General features: G+C 50.3%; 1 protein-coding gene across 6 annotated transcripts in view; it reads left to right on the forward strand.

The window, feature by feature from the left end:
- The window catches only part of LOC123756854 (filaggrin-2), a 238,436-nt gene that overhangs the window by 78,913 nt on the left and 146,057 nt on the right, over window positions 1-13,466 (forward strand). The window lies entirely within an intron of this gene.

Below are 13,466 nucleotides of genomic sequence, written 5' to 3' on the forward strand. Positions count from 1 at the left end.
CGCGCTGTCCACTCAGCTGTCAGGCCCCTTGGGAGTGAGAGTTGTAAACATGGATTGTTGACCAAATTTGAAGAGTAGTGTTGCTCTAATCTTGGTAGAGACGTTGCAGGCAAACTCCTCGAGCAGTTAACAAGCTATTGCGCACGAACGCCATATTAACCCTTCTATGCTATCAAGGTTGATGTACGTAAAACGTCAATAATACGGCGCTTTATGTTATACTAATACGTGGCATTTTTTACGGGCTGGTTGATTTTGTACAGATTGGGAGATATTAGGTAAAGGATTGGTTGTGGGGTGGAGTGTGGGAGCCAGGCCAGCACTATAAGGTTAGTACACCCGCGACAACCCCTAGCCAGGGATGCGTAACTGAGTCTATAAGGCTCTCTCCTCTCTCTCCTTGTGTCTCTCTCTCCTCTCTCTCCCTGTGTCTCTCTCTCTCTCTCCACTCTCTCCCTGTGTCTCTCTCTCCACTCTCTCCTTGTGTCTCACTCTCTCCTTGTGTATCTCTCTCTCCTTGTGTCTCTCTCTCCACTCTCTCCTTGTGTCTCTCTCTCACACTCTCTCTCCTTGTGTCTCCTCTCTCCACTCTCTCTTTGTGTCTCTCTCCTCTCTCTCCTTGTGTCTCTCTCTCACACTCTCTCTCCTTGTGTCTCCTCTCTCCACTCTCTCCTTGTGTCTCTCTCTCCTCTCTCTCCTTGTGTCTCTCTCTCACACTCTCTCTCCTTGTGTCTCCTCTCTCCACTCTCTCCTTGTGTCTCTCTCTCCTCTCTCTCCTTGTGTCTCTCTCTCCACTCTCTCCTTGTGTCTCTCTCCACTCTCTCCGTGTGTCTCTCTCTCCTTGTGTGTCTCTCTCCACTCTCTCCTTGTGTCTCTCTCTCACACTCTCTCCTTGTGTCTCTCTCTCCTTGTGTCTCTCTCTCCACTCTCTCCTTGTGTCTCTCTCTCACACTCTCTCCTTGTGTCTCTATCTCCTTGTGTCTCTCTCCTCTCTCTCCTTGTGTCTCTCTCTCCTCTCTCCTTGTGTCTCTCTCTCCTTGTGTCTCTCTCTCCTTGTGTCTCTCTCTCCACTCTCTCCTTGTGTCTCTCTCTCCACTCTCTCCTTGTGTCTCTCTCTCACACTCTCTCTCCTTGTGTCTCTCTCTCCTCTCTCCTTGTGTCTCTCTCTCCTTGTGTCTCTCTCTCACACTCTCTCTCCTTGTGTCTCCTCTCTCCACTCTCTTCTTGTGTCTCTCTCTCACACTCTCTCTCCTTGTGTCTCCTCTCTCCACTCTCTCCTTGTGTCTCTCTCTCCTCTCTCTCCTTGTGTCTCTCTCTCTCCACTCTCTCCTTGTGTCTCTCTCTCCACTCTCTCCTTGTGTCTCTCTCTCACACTCTCTCTCCTTGTGTCTCCTCTCTCCACTCTCTCCTTGTGTCTCTCTCTCCTCTCTCTCCTTGTGTCTCTCTCTCACACTCTCTCTCCTTGTGTCTCTCTCTCCACTCTCTCCTTGTGTCTCTCTCTCCTCTCTCTCCTTGTGCCTCTCTCTCACACTCTCTCTCCTTGTGTCTCTCTCTCCACTCTCTCCTTGTGTCTCTCTCTCACACTCTCTCCTTGTGTCTCCTCTCTCCTCTCTCTCCTTGTGTCTCTCTCTCCACTCTCTCCTTGTGTCTCCTCTCTCACACTCTCTCCTTGTGTCTCTCTCTCCTCTCTCTCCTTGTGTCTCTCTCTCCACTCTCTCCTTGTGTCTCCTCTCTCACACTCTCTCCTTGTGTCTCCTCTCTCCTCTCTCTCCTTGTGTCTCTCTCTCCTCTCTCTCCTTGTGTCTCTCTCTCACACTCTCTCCTTGTGTCTCCTCTCTCCACTCTCTCATTGTGTCTCTCTCTCCACTCTCTCCTTGTGTCTCTCTCTCACACTCTCTCCTTGTGTCTCCTCTCTCCACTCTCTCCTTGTGTCTCTCTCTCCACTCTCTCCTTGTGTCTCCTCTCTCCACTCTCTCCTTGTGTCTCTCTCTCCACTCTCTCCTTGTGTCTCCTCTCTCACACTCTCTCCTTGTGTCTCTCTCTCCACTCTCTCCTTGTGTCTCTCTCCTCTCTCTCCTTGTGTCTCTCTCTCCTCTCTCTCCTTGTGTCTCTCTCTCCACTCTCTCCTTGTGTCTCCTCCCTCACACTCTCTCCTTGTGTCTCTCTCTCCTCTCTCTCCTTGTGTCTCTCTCTCCTCTCTCTCCTTGTGTCTCTCTCTCCACTCTCTCCTTGTGTCTCTCTCTCCTCTCTCTCCTTGTGTCTCCTCTCTCCACTCTCTCCTTGTGTCTCTCTCTCCTCTCTCTCCTTGTGTCTCCTCTCTCCACCCTCTCCTTGTGTCTCTCTCTCCACCCTCTCCTTGTGTCTCTCTCTCACACACTCTTCATCCTTACTCCTGTCCCTCCTTCTCCCTCCTCCTCCTCCTCCTCCTCCTCCTCCTCCTCCTCCTCCTCCTCCTCCTCCTCCTCCTCCTCCTCCGCCTCCCCCTCCTCCTCCTCCTCCTCCTCCTCCTCCGCCTCCTCCTCCTCCTCCTCCTCCTCCTCCTCCTCATCCTCCTCCTCCGCTTCCTCCTCCTTCCTCCTCCGCCTCCTCCACCTCCTCCTCCTCCTCCTCCTCCTCCGCTTCCTCCTCCTTCCTCCTCCGCCTCCTCCACCTCCTCCTCCTCCTCCTCCTCCTCCTCCTCCTCCTCCTCCGCTTCCTCCTCCTCCTCCTCCTCCTCCTCCGCTTCCTCCTCCTCCTCCTCCTCCTCCTCCTCCTCCTCCTCCTCTTCCGCTTCCTCCTCCTCCTCCTCCGCCTCCTCCTCCTCCACCTCCTTCTCCTCCGCCTCCTCCTCCTCCTCCGCCTCCTCCTCCACTTCCTCCTCCTCCTCCTCCTCCTCCTCCTCCTCCTCCTCCGCCTCCTCCTCCTCCTCCGCCTCCTCCTCCGCCTCCTCCTCCGCCTCCTCCTCCTCCTCCTCCTCCTCCTCCTCCTCCTCCTCCTCCTCCTCCTCCGCCTCCTCCTCCTCCTCCGCCTCCTCCGCCTCCTCCGCCTCCTCCTCCTCCTCCTCCTCCTCCTCCTCCTCCTCCTCCGCCTCCTCCTCCGCCTCCTCCTCCTCCTCCGCCTCCTCCTCCTCCTCCGCCTCCTCTGCCTCCTCATCCTCCGCCTCCTCCTCCTCCACCTCCTCCTTCTCCTCCTCCGCCTCCGCCTCCTCCTCCGCTTTCTCCTCCTCCTCCTCCTCCGCCTCCTCCTCCGCCTCCTCCTCCGCCTCCTCCTCCTCCTCCGCCTCCTCCGCCTCCTCCTCCTCCTCCTCCTCCTCCTCCGCCTCCTCCTCCGCCTCCTCCTCCTCCTCCGCCTCCTCCTCCTCCGCCTCCTCCTCCGCCTCCTCCTCCTCCTCCGCCTCCTCCTCCTCCTCCTCCTCCTCCTCCTCCTCCTCCTCCTTCTCCGCCTCCTCCTCCTCCTCTGCCTCCTCCTCCGCCTCCTCCTCCTCCTCCTCCTCCTCCTCCTCCTTCTCCGCCTCCTCCTCCGCCTCCTCCTCCTCCTCCGCCTCCTCCTCCGCCTCCTCCTCCTCCTCCGCCTCCTCCTCCTCCGACTCTTCCTCCTCCTCCTCCTCCTCCTCCTCCTCCTCCTCCTCCTCCACCTCCTCCTCCTCCTCCGCCTCCTCCTCCTCCGCCTCCTCCTCCGCCTCCTCCTCCTCCTCCTCCGCCTCCGCCTCCTCCTCCTCCTCCTCCTCCTCCTCCTCCTCCTCCTCCTTCTCCGCCTCCTCCTCCTCCGCCTCCTCCTCCTCCGCCTCCTCCTCCTCCTCCTCCTCCTCCTCCTTCTCCGCCTCCTCCTCCTCCTCCGCCTCCTCCTCCTCCTCTGCCTCCTCCTCCGCCTCCTCCTCCTCCTCCTCCTCCTCCTCCTCCTCCTCCTCCTCCTCCGCCTCCTCCTCCTCCTCCGCCTCCTCCTCCTCCTCCTCCGCCTCCTCCTCCGCCTCCTCCTCCTCCTCCTCCTCCTCCTCCTCCTCCTGTATCAATATATCCTCAGTAAATGTTCATTACCTCGTAATATCAGCATATATCATATGCTTACATATATTCACATATATATTCATGTATATATCATATATATATATATATATATATATATATATATATATGTCGTACCTAGTAGCCAGAACGCACTTCTCAGCCTACTATGCAAGGCCCGATTTGCCTAATAAGCCAAGTTTTCCTGAATTAATATATTTTCTCTAATTTTTTTCTTATGAAATGATAAAGCTACCCATTTAATTATGTATGAGGTCAATTTTTTTTATTGGAGTTAAAATTAATGTAGATATATGACCGAACCTAACCAACCCTACCTAACCTAACCTAACCTATCTTTATAGGTTAGGTTAGGTTAGGTAGCCGAAAAAGTTAGGTTAGGTTAGGTTAGGTAGGTTAGGTAGTCGAAAAACAATTAATTCAGGAAAACTCGGCTTATTAGGCAAATCAGGCCTTGCATATTAGGCTGAGAAGTGCGTTCTGGCTACTAGGTACGACATATATATATATATATATATATATATATATATATATATATATATATATATATATATATATATATATATATATATATATATATATATATTTATATATATATGTATGTCGTACCTAGTAACCAGAACGCACTTCTAGGCCTACTATACAAGGCCCCATTTGCCTAATAGGCCGAGTGATTTTCTTTATTTTCAATAAAATGTTTCCAATTTTTTTTTTATATAATATTATTATATTATATTTAGAACATAAATTAATTACTTAATTATGCTAGTTTACATTAGGTTAAGGTAGGTTAGGTTAGGTTAGGAGGGGTTGGTTAGGTTCGGTCATCTATATACGTTAGTTTTAACTCAAATTAAAAAAAATAATTCATACATAATGAAATGGATAGCTTTATCATTTCATAAGATTTTTTTTTTAAATTCAAGAAAACTTGGCTTATTAGGCAAATCGTGTCTTGCATAGTAGGCCGAGTAGGGCGTTCTGGCTAAGTACAACATATATATATATATATATATATATATATATATATATATATATATATATATATATATATATATATATATATATATATATATATAAAATACATTCAGCATTTACATGCAACAAACGGCGCCCAATGGCCTAAGCCCTTGATCCTATCCGGCTTTCCGTTGGTATACAACATCCTAGTCACTATCCCATCCTTGTCTCTGGAGATCAACTTATCTCTCTCAAATTACTGGTTCAATGTTAATCATTTCATAACATACACATATATATACTACTCACGATCTCAACTCACGAATTCCACCATAGATCTGCCTTCATTCATTGAGTGTAGAGCTCTACCATCTGGGATGTGTCACTCTGGCGGTGTGTCTATGGCTCCACTGACAGACCACTCAGCTCAAAGAACAGAGCTGATTCTCCCACTTGCTTGAGCCTATAATCCATTTCCTGTTCCACATCTGTGACATGCCCTCTGGCCTACCTGGCGCTAATTCTGGGAATCATTGGTCCGCGCGGCCCGGTCTCTGACCAGGCCTCCTTACTATTGGTTCGGTCTCTGACTAGGTTCTCCACTACTATTGTGCATTAGCTTTGAGAACCATTTCTGGCTATAGTTTCCAGTCATCGCCGGGTCATTGAAGTTACTGCCCAGCTTCACATAATTGGCAGATATGCTTAGAGGATGCAGACATATGCTGGCATCCCAGTGTGCCTCCTATGTCTGTGCCTTACATACATAGGGACATATCCCCTTACATATCCATATCCCTTACGTATGAAAGTACTGCTTCCATACTCAGCCCATTTAGAGCCTCATGGGAAGGAGCCTCATTCATTCATACCCATTTGGGTCACAGCAACTCCTCCTGCACCAATGATCGACCAACCACCAGCCTCCACAACCCATCCTCCTAAAATGAGAGTACTTACAGTAGCTATCTGTTGGAAAGTAGTGATTGTATATGTAGTGATTGACCACCTTATTTTTGCACTGACTTTTTGTATTATTGAGTTTAGACAAAGCAGAAACTTTTTTTATGAACTTAGATATAAGACCTAACCTCTCCTAGTAATCTTAGGATTAATACGTGCTATCTTAGACCTAATATAGCAACCCGTTCTCGCAAATTTAATAAGTCAATATTGACTTATTAAATATATGCATAGGTGACATACTTAACATAATAGATACCCTTAAAAAGATTCACAGAAAACACCGACCTTACCTAACCTACTTAGTATGTTAAGATAAGCATCTTATTGCTTCGTAATTACAATTATTACCTAACCTATAATAGGTATAGGTTAAGTAATAATTGTAATTACGAAGCAATAAGATGCTTATCTTAAGATACTAACAAGGTTAGGTAAGGATGGTGTTTTCTATGAATCTTTTTAAGGGTATCTATTATGTTTAGTATATCACCTATGCACGTAGTTAATAAGTCAATATTGACTTTACGAATTTGCGAGAACGGGTTGAATATAGTGCATATATGTACTTTCCTAGGAACATTTTTGTGGACTATAAAATTAAAAGGACCAAAAGTGTTTACTGGTGGTCCATCACTTCATACTGGTAGTTTGGACCAAATAGTTCTTGTTGTTACTACAAGGACTCTCATTTTAGGAGGCTGGGTCGTCCTCTCTGGAATTTTACAACCCATATAAATTTTGACTGAGATCTTCATCAACCGTCCAAACGTTTCCATATCCGAACAAGTCCTGTGGGTGTCCCTGACCTTCTGTGGGTGTTCCTGACCTTCTGTGGGTGTCGCTGACCTTCTGTGGGTGTCGCTGACCTTCTGTGGGTGTCCCTGACCTTCTGTGGGTGTCCCTGACCTTCTGTGGGTGTCCCTGACCTTCTGTGGGTGTCCCTGACCTTCTGTGGGTGTCCCTGACCTTCTGTGGGTGTTCCTGACCTTCTGTGGGTGTCCCTGACCTTATGTGGGTGTCCCTGACCTTCTGTGGGTGTCCCTGACCTTCTGTGGGTGTCCCTGACCTTCTATGGGTGTCCCTGACCTTCTGTGGGTGTCCCTGACCTTCTGTGGGTGTTCCTGACCTTCTGTGGGTGTCCCTGACCTTATGTGGGTGTTCCTGACCTTCTGTGGGTGTCCCTGACCTTATGTGGGTGTCCCTGACCTTCTGTGGGTGTCCCTGACCTTCTGTGGGTGTCGCTGACCTTCTGTGGGTGTCCCTGACCTTATGTGGGTGTCCCTGACCTTCTGTGGGTGTCCCTGACCTTCTGTGGGTGTCCCTGACCTTCTATGGGTGTTCCTGACCTTCTGTGGGTGTCGCTGACCTTCTATGGGTGTTCCTGACCTTCTGTGGGTGTCGCTGACCTTCTGTGGGTGTCCCTGACCTTCTGTGGGTGTCGCTGACCTTCTGTGGGTGTCCCTGACCTTCTGTGGGTGTTCCTGACCTTCTGTGGGTGTCCGTGACCTGTATTTGTCTCTGACCTTCTGTGGGTGTCCCTGACCTTCTGTATTTGTCTCTGACCTTCTGTGGGTGTCCCTGACCCTCTGTGGGTGTCCCTGACCTTCTGTGGGTATCCCTGACCTGTATTTGTCCCTGACCTTCTGTGGGTGTCCCTGACCTTCTGTATTTGTCTCTGACCTTCTGTGGGTGTCCCTGACCTTCTGTGGGTGTCCCTGACCTTCTGTGGGTGTCCCTGACCCTCTGTGGGTGTCCCTGACTTTCAATGGGTGTCCCTGACCTTCTGTGGGTGTCCCTGACCTGTATTTGTCTCTGACTTTCTGTGGGTGTCCCTGACCTTCTGTGGGTGTCCCTGACCTTCTGTGGGTGTCCCTGACCTGTATTTGTCTCTGACCTTCTGTGGGTGTCCCTGACCTTCTGTATTTGCCTCTGACCTTCTGTGGGTGTCCCTGACTTTCTGTGGGTGTCCCTGACCTTCTGTGGGTGTCCCTGACCTTCTGTATTTGTCTCTGACCTTCTATGGGTGTCCCTGACCTTCTGTGGGTGTCGCTGACCTTCTGTGGGGGTCCCTGACCTTCTGTGGGGGTCCCTGACCTTCTGTGGGTGTCCCTGACCTTCTGTGGGTGTCCCTGACCTTCTGTATTTGTCTCTGACCTTCTATGGGTGTCCCTGACCTTCTGTGGGTGTCGCTGACCTTCTGTGGGGGTCCCTGACCTTCTGTGGGTGTCCCTGACCTGTGAGAGCTATATATGAGTATACTATAGCTCTGGACTATAGCCAGGACGAAAGTATAAAGCATTTACCTGCTGGTCACCCTCTCTTGTGGTCTCGGCGGGGACAGGAAGCCGACAGCTTATCGAAGGTCACCCCCTATTATTCCCGAGGAATTTGTCCGGCTGAATTGGTAATTTATAATTGGTGGTTGGTCAGTAAGGTATAGGACCAAACAGCCTGACCGTCCCAGGGCCGATAAGCCTTAAGCCCATCACTACACCAAAGACCATATCCGTTCCCGCCAATTCACACCGTCCTTGGAGGGTAGGATGGAAGGAAGGAAACTATCAGGGGAATGAGCCAAGCCATTTGGACCAGACCACACACTAGAAGGTGAAGGGACGACGACGTTTCTGTCCGTCCTGGACCATTCTCAAGTCGATTGTCTTTACGATTTACAGCCAAGCCATTACGACTATATAGCACTAGGAAGGGGTCAGGATAAGGATGTGGGATGGGACGGGGTGGAAGGAATGGTGCCCAACCTCTTGGTGGACAGTCGGGGATTGAACGCCAACCTGCATGATGCTCTACCGTCCAGCCCAAGAGGTTGGGCTCCTTGGAGTGTAGTGAGACTTCAGTACCGTCCATGACTACCTGTCTACGCCTGTCCAGACCCCACCATGGCGGTGGAGACTACGAAGACTCACACTGCTGTAGGGCATACGTAAATCTGTGTATATATGTATTTTCCTATGTACTTTAGCCTAGCATTTTAACAGCACTACAATCACCTTGTGTGGTTGATTGTTTAATAAACCCTTGAACTATATGTTTAACAGATCTCTAACCCTGTCCATGGAGGACAGAAGAAAATGTATATATGCTGGTTAGCATTGTAAATGTCTGGCCACGTCTGTGGTAGAAAATAATAATACAAAAAACAAACTGCTAGAGCCGACCTTGCCGCGGCGAGCCAGGACCTCGTGGGGCGGGAACAAAGGCATGAGTGGCCCTCTGGCGGCGAGGTGTTGGAGGCGGGTCGTCTCCTGCTGCTGTTGCCGCCAGAAAGCTGCTATTAAACCCCTTTCCCGCGCGCTTCCCCGTAGTGAAGGTCGCCGGCGTGAGAACCTGCGCCAGGATATATCATGCTTGGACGACAATGTGTGGATTCATCTAGTTGTATTCACCTAGTTGTGCTTGCGGGGGTTGAGCTCTGCTTTTTCGGCCCGCCTCTCAAGTGTTAATCAATCACCTGTAACTAACTACTAACTAATTCCCCCCCCCCACACACACACACACGCCCTACTCATGAGAACGGAATGGAGTTTTAAGAAGATGGCTATCCCAGGCTGTGAGGAGTTCAGAGACTACATAGCAGGCACCATGACAATGGGAGGACCAAGAATAGTAGTAGCAGTAATATACAACCCTCCACCAAATGACAGGAGACCCAGTCAAGAGTATGACAACAAAAATATGGCAGTTAACACTATAATTGAGAGGGCAGCCTCTGCTGCCTGTAGAAATAGATCCCACCTGCTCATCATGAAGGACTTCAATCACGGAAAGATTGACTGGGAGAACAAGGAACCGCATGGAGGCGAGGATACGTGGAGAGCCAAACTATTGGAGGTGGTGACTAGAAACTTTTTAACCCAGCATGTCAGAGAACCCACAAGGATGAGAGGAAATGACGAACCAGCGAGATAGCCTCATCAGGAGAAAAACAACAGTAAAGGAACAGGTTATGAAATTAAGAATAGGGGAAGAAGGATTCACTACAAACAACAAGGAAGTGTGTGAGGAACTGAATAAGAAATTCCAGGAGGTCTTCACCTTAGAGCAAGGATAAATTCCAGAGATAAGAGAGGGAATAGCTAACCAGGAACCACTGGAAGAGTTTGAGATTACCAGCGGGGAAGTAAGGAAGTGTTTACTAGAGTTGGATGAGACAAAGGCTATAGGCCCAGATGGAATCTCCCCTTGGATACTAAAGGAAGGAGCAGAAGAACTGTGCCTGCCACTCTCCATAGTGTATAACAAATCACTGGCAACAGGGGAACTGCCAGAAATTTGGAAAGCAGCTAACGTAGTCCCGATATACAAGAAGGGGGATAGACAGGAGGCACTGAACTACAGGCCAGTGTCCCTAACCTGCATACCATGCAAGCTGATGGAGAAGATTGTGCGAAGAAAGCTAGTGGAACATCTGGAGCGAAAGAACTTTGTAACACAGCATCAACATGGGTTCAGGGATGGCAGGTCCTGCCTCACAGGGTTACTTGAATTCTACGACCAGGCAACAAAAATCAGGCGAGAAAGAGAAGGGTGGGCAGACTGCATATTTTTGGATTGTCAGAAAGCCTTTGATACAGTACCACACAAGAGGCTAGTGAAAAAACTGGAGATGCAGGCCGGTGTGAAAGGGAAGGTACTCCATTGGATAAAGGAGTACCTAAGCAACAGGAGACAACGAGTCAGTGTGAGGGGTGAGGTCTCAGATTGGCGAGACGTCACAAGTGGAGTCCCGCAGGGGTCAGTCCTTGGACCTATACTGTTTCTAATATATGTAAATGATCTCCCAGAGGGTATAGAATCGTTCTCTCAATTTTTGCTGATGATGCAAAAATTATGAGGAGGATTGAAACAGAGGATGATAGTAGGAGGCTACAAGATGACCTAGACAGACTGAGTGAATGGTCCAACAAATGGCTGTTGAAGTTCAACCCGAGTAAATGCAAAGTAATGAAACTAGGCAGTGGAAACAGGAGGCCAGACACAGGATACAGAATAGGAGATGAAGTACTTAATGAAACAGACAGAGAGAAAGATCTAGAAGTTGATATCACACCAAACCTGTCTCCTGAAGCCCACATAAAGAGAATAACGTCTGCGGCATATGCGAGGCTGGCTAACATCAGAACGGCGTTCAAGAACCTGTGTAAGGAATCATTCAGAATCTTGTACACCACATATGTAAGACCAATCCTGGAGTATGCGGCCCCAGCATGGAGCCCGTACCTTGTCAAGCACAAGACGAAGCTGGAAAAAGTTCATAGGTATGCCACTAGACTAGTCCGAGAACCAACACCCCTAGTTGGGGGGGTGTTTGGGCGGTGTTGGGGGGGGTGTTGTGGGCGGTGTTGGGGGGGGTGTTGTGGGGGGTGTTGGGGGGTGTTGTGGGGGTGTTGTGGGGCGGTGTTGTGGGCGGTGTTGTGGGGGGTGTTGTGGGGCGGTGTTGTGGGCGGTGTTGTGGGGGGTGTTGTGGAGGGTGTTGTGGGCGGTGTTGTGGGGGTGTTGTGGGGGGTGTTGTGGGGGTGTTGTGGGCGGTGTTGTGGGGGGGTTGTGGGCGGTGTTGTGGGGATGTTGTGGGCGGTGTTGTGGGGGTGTTGTGGGCGGTGTTGTGGGGCGGTGTTGTGGGGCGGTGTTGTGGGGTGTTGTGGGGGGTGTTGTGGGCGGTGTTGTGGGGATGTTGTGGGCGGTGTTGTGAGGGTGTTGTGGGGGTGTTGTGGGGGGTATTGTGGGGGTGTTGTGGGCGGTGTTGTGGGCGGTGTTGTGGGGATGTTGTGGGCGGTGTTGTGGGGGTGTTGTGGGCGGTGTTGTGGGGCGGTGTTGTGGGGGTGTTGTGGACGGTGTTGTGGGGGGTGTTGTGAGCGGTGTTGGGGGCGGTGTTGTGGGGGTGTTGTGGGCGTTGTTGTGGGGGGGGTGTTGTGGGCGGTGTTGTGGGGGTGTTGTAGGCGGTGTTGTGGGGGTGTTGTGGGGGGTGTTGTGGGGGTGTTGTGGGCGGTGTTGTGAGGGGTGTTGTGGGGGTGTTGGGAGGGGTGTTGTGGGCGGTGTTGTGGGGGGGGTTTGTGGGGGTGTTGTGGGGGGTGTTGTGGGGCGGTGTTGTGGTGTTGTGGGGTGGTGTTGTGGAGGGTGTTGTGGGGGTGTTGTGGGGCGGTGTTGTGGGGCGGTGTTGTGGGGGGTGTTGTGGGGGTGTTGGGAGGGGTGTTGTGGGCGGTGTTGTGGGGGGTTTTGTGGGGGTGTTGTGGGGGGTGATGGGGGGGCGGTGTTGTGGGCGGTGTTGTGGGGGGTGTTGTGGGGGGCGGGGAGCAGTAAGGAGCACCAGCGACCCCACCCAAGGTTAAGGCTCACACAAGTCACTACCGTCGGTAACAACATCCCATCATCAACACAAAGAGCCGTCGGGATCACAGTGTGTAAGTCATATACTCATTAACCTCTTCCTAAGTCAGTTATCTTAATCATGCCCGAAACTATGGCTCGAGACGTGGACCTGCCACTCTGTTGTCTACACTCCCTGAGTCAGCCTAACAAACGTCTTCCTCAACATTACCTATTTATATATTTGTATTTATTTATGTGTTGAATATGACCGAATGGGTAAGATTAATGATTCTAACACGAATCTTCTCAATATTTCTTAGGTTTTTCTTCACTGTTGGGGGTAGTTGAAAAATTAACTCTCCAAAGTTCATTTTCACACTTTATTTATGGTCTGACTCCTAGAAAAGTTTCGCAAGACACTTCTTACATTTTCAAAGACAATTATTTATGGATTATTAAATATATTTTAAGGATTATTTATTTATATATACAAGAGTTGTTACATTCTTGTACAGCAACTAGCACGCGTAGCGTTTCGGGCAGGTCCTTTATCCTAATTTTCTGCTTTAACAAGCAGGTACCCATTTTACTGTTGGGTAAACAGAGGCTACAGTTAAGGATTGACGCCCAGTAAATTCTCCCCGGCCAGGATACGAACCCAGGACAAAGCGCTCGCGAAACGCCGGACGAATGTTTTAACTACACATAGTAGTAGGCGTCCTTCAGTCTCGGGAGACTATGGAGTTGTGCCCTGGTTGTCACTCCTGGTGCAGCGTCTGGTGTGACTGTTGAGGCCAATCCCAGAGTGGCACTCCATCCCACACTGGGCACAAACGACGTCTGCAGACGAGGAGTCACACTAACATGGCTGAAGTATGTTGACCGGACCACACACTAGAAGGTGAAGGGACGACGACGTTTCGGTTCGTCCTGGACAATCGACTTGTCCTGGACGGACCGAAATGTCGTCGTCCCTTCACCTTTTAGTGTGTGGTCTAGTCAACCAACGAAGTCTGAGTCTGGCCTGTCTTCCTGGCTTCCGGCTATCCTTCTCTCGCCAATCGAGCAGATGACTTAAAACCGATAGACTGTCGCTTGCCGTGTTGGTTCAACGCTGTGAGGCAAGGCTGGAGTGTCCTCTCCAGGGCGTAAAGCCTGGGTAGTAGATATGGTGAAGCTGTTACCCATGCAGCAGGTCCTTCCCTCTCCACGTTG

The sequence above is a fragment of the Procambarus clarkii genome, chromosome 26 (genome assembly GCF_040958095.1).
Source record: "Procambarus clarkii isolate CNS0578487 chromosome 26, FALCON_Pclarkii_2.0, whole genome shotgun sequence".
In the NCBI taxonomy this organism is placed as follows: Eukaryota; Metazoa; Arthropoda; class Malacostraca; order Decapoda; family Cambaridae; genus Procambarus; species Procambarus clarkii.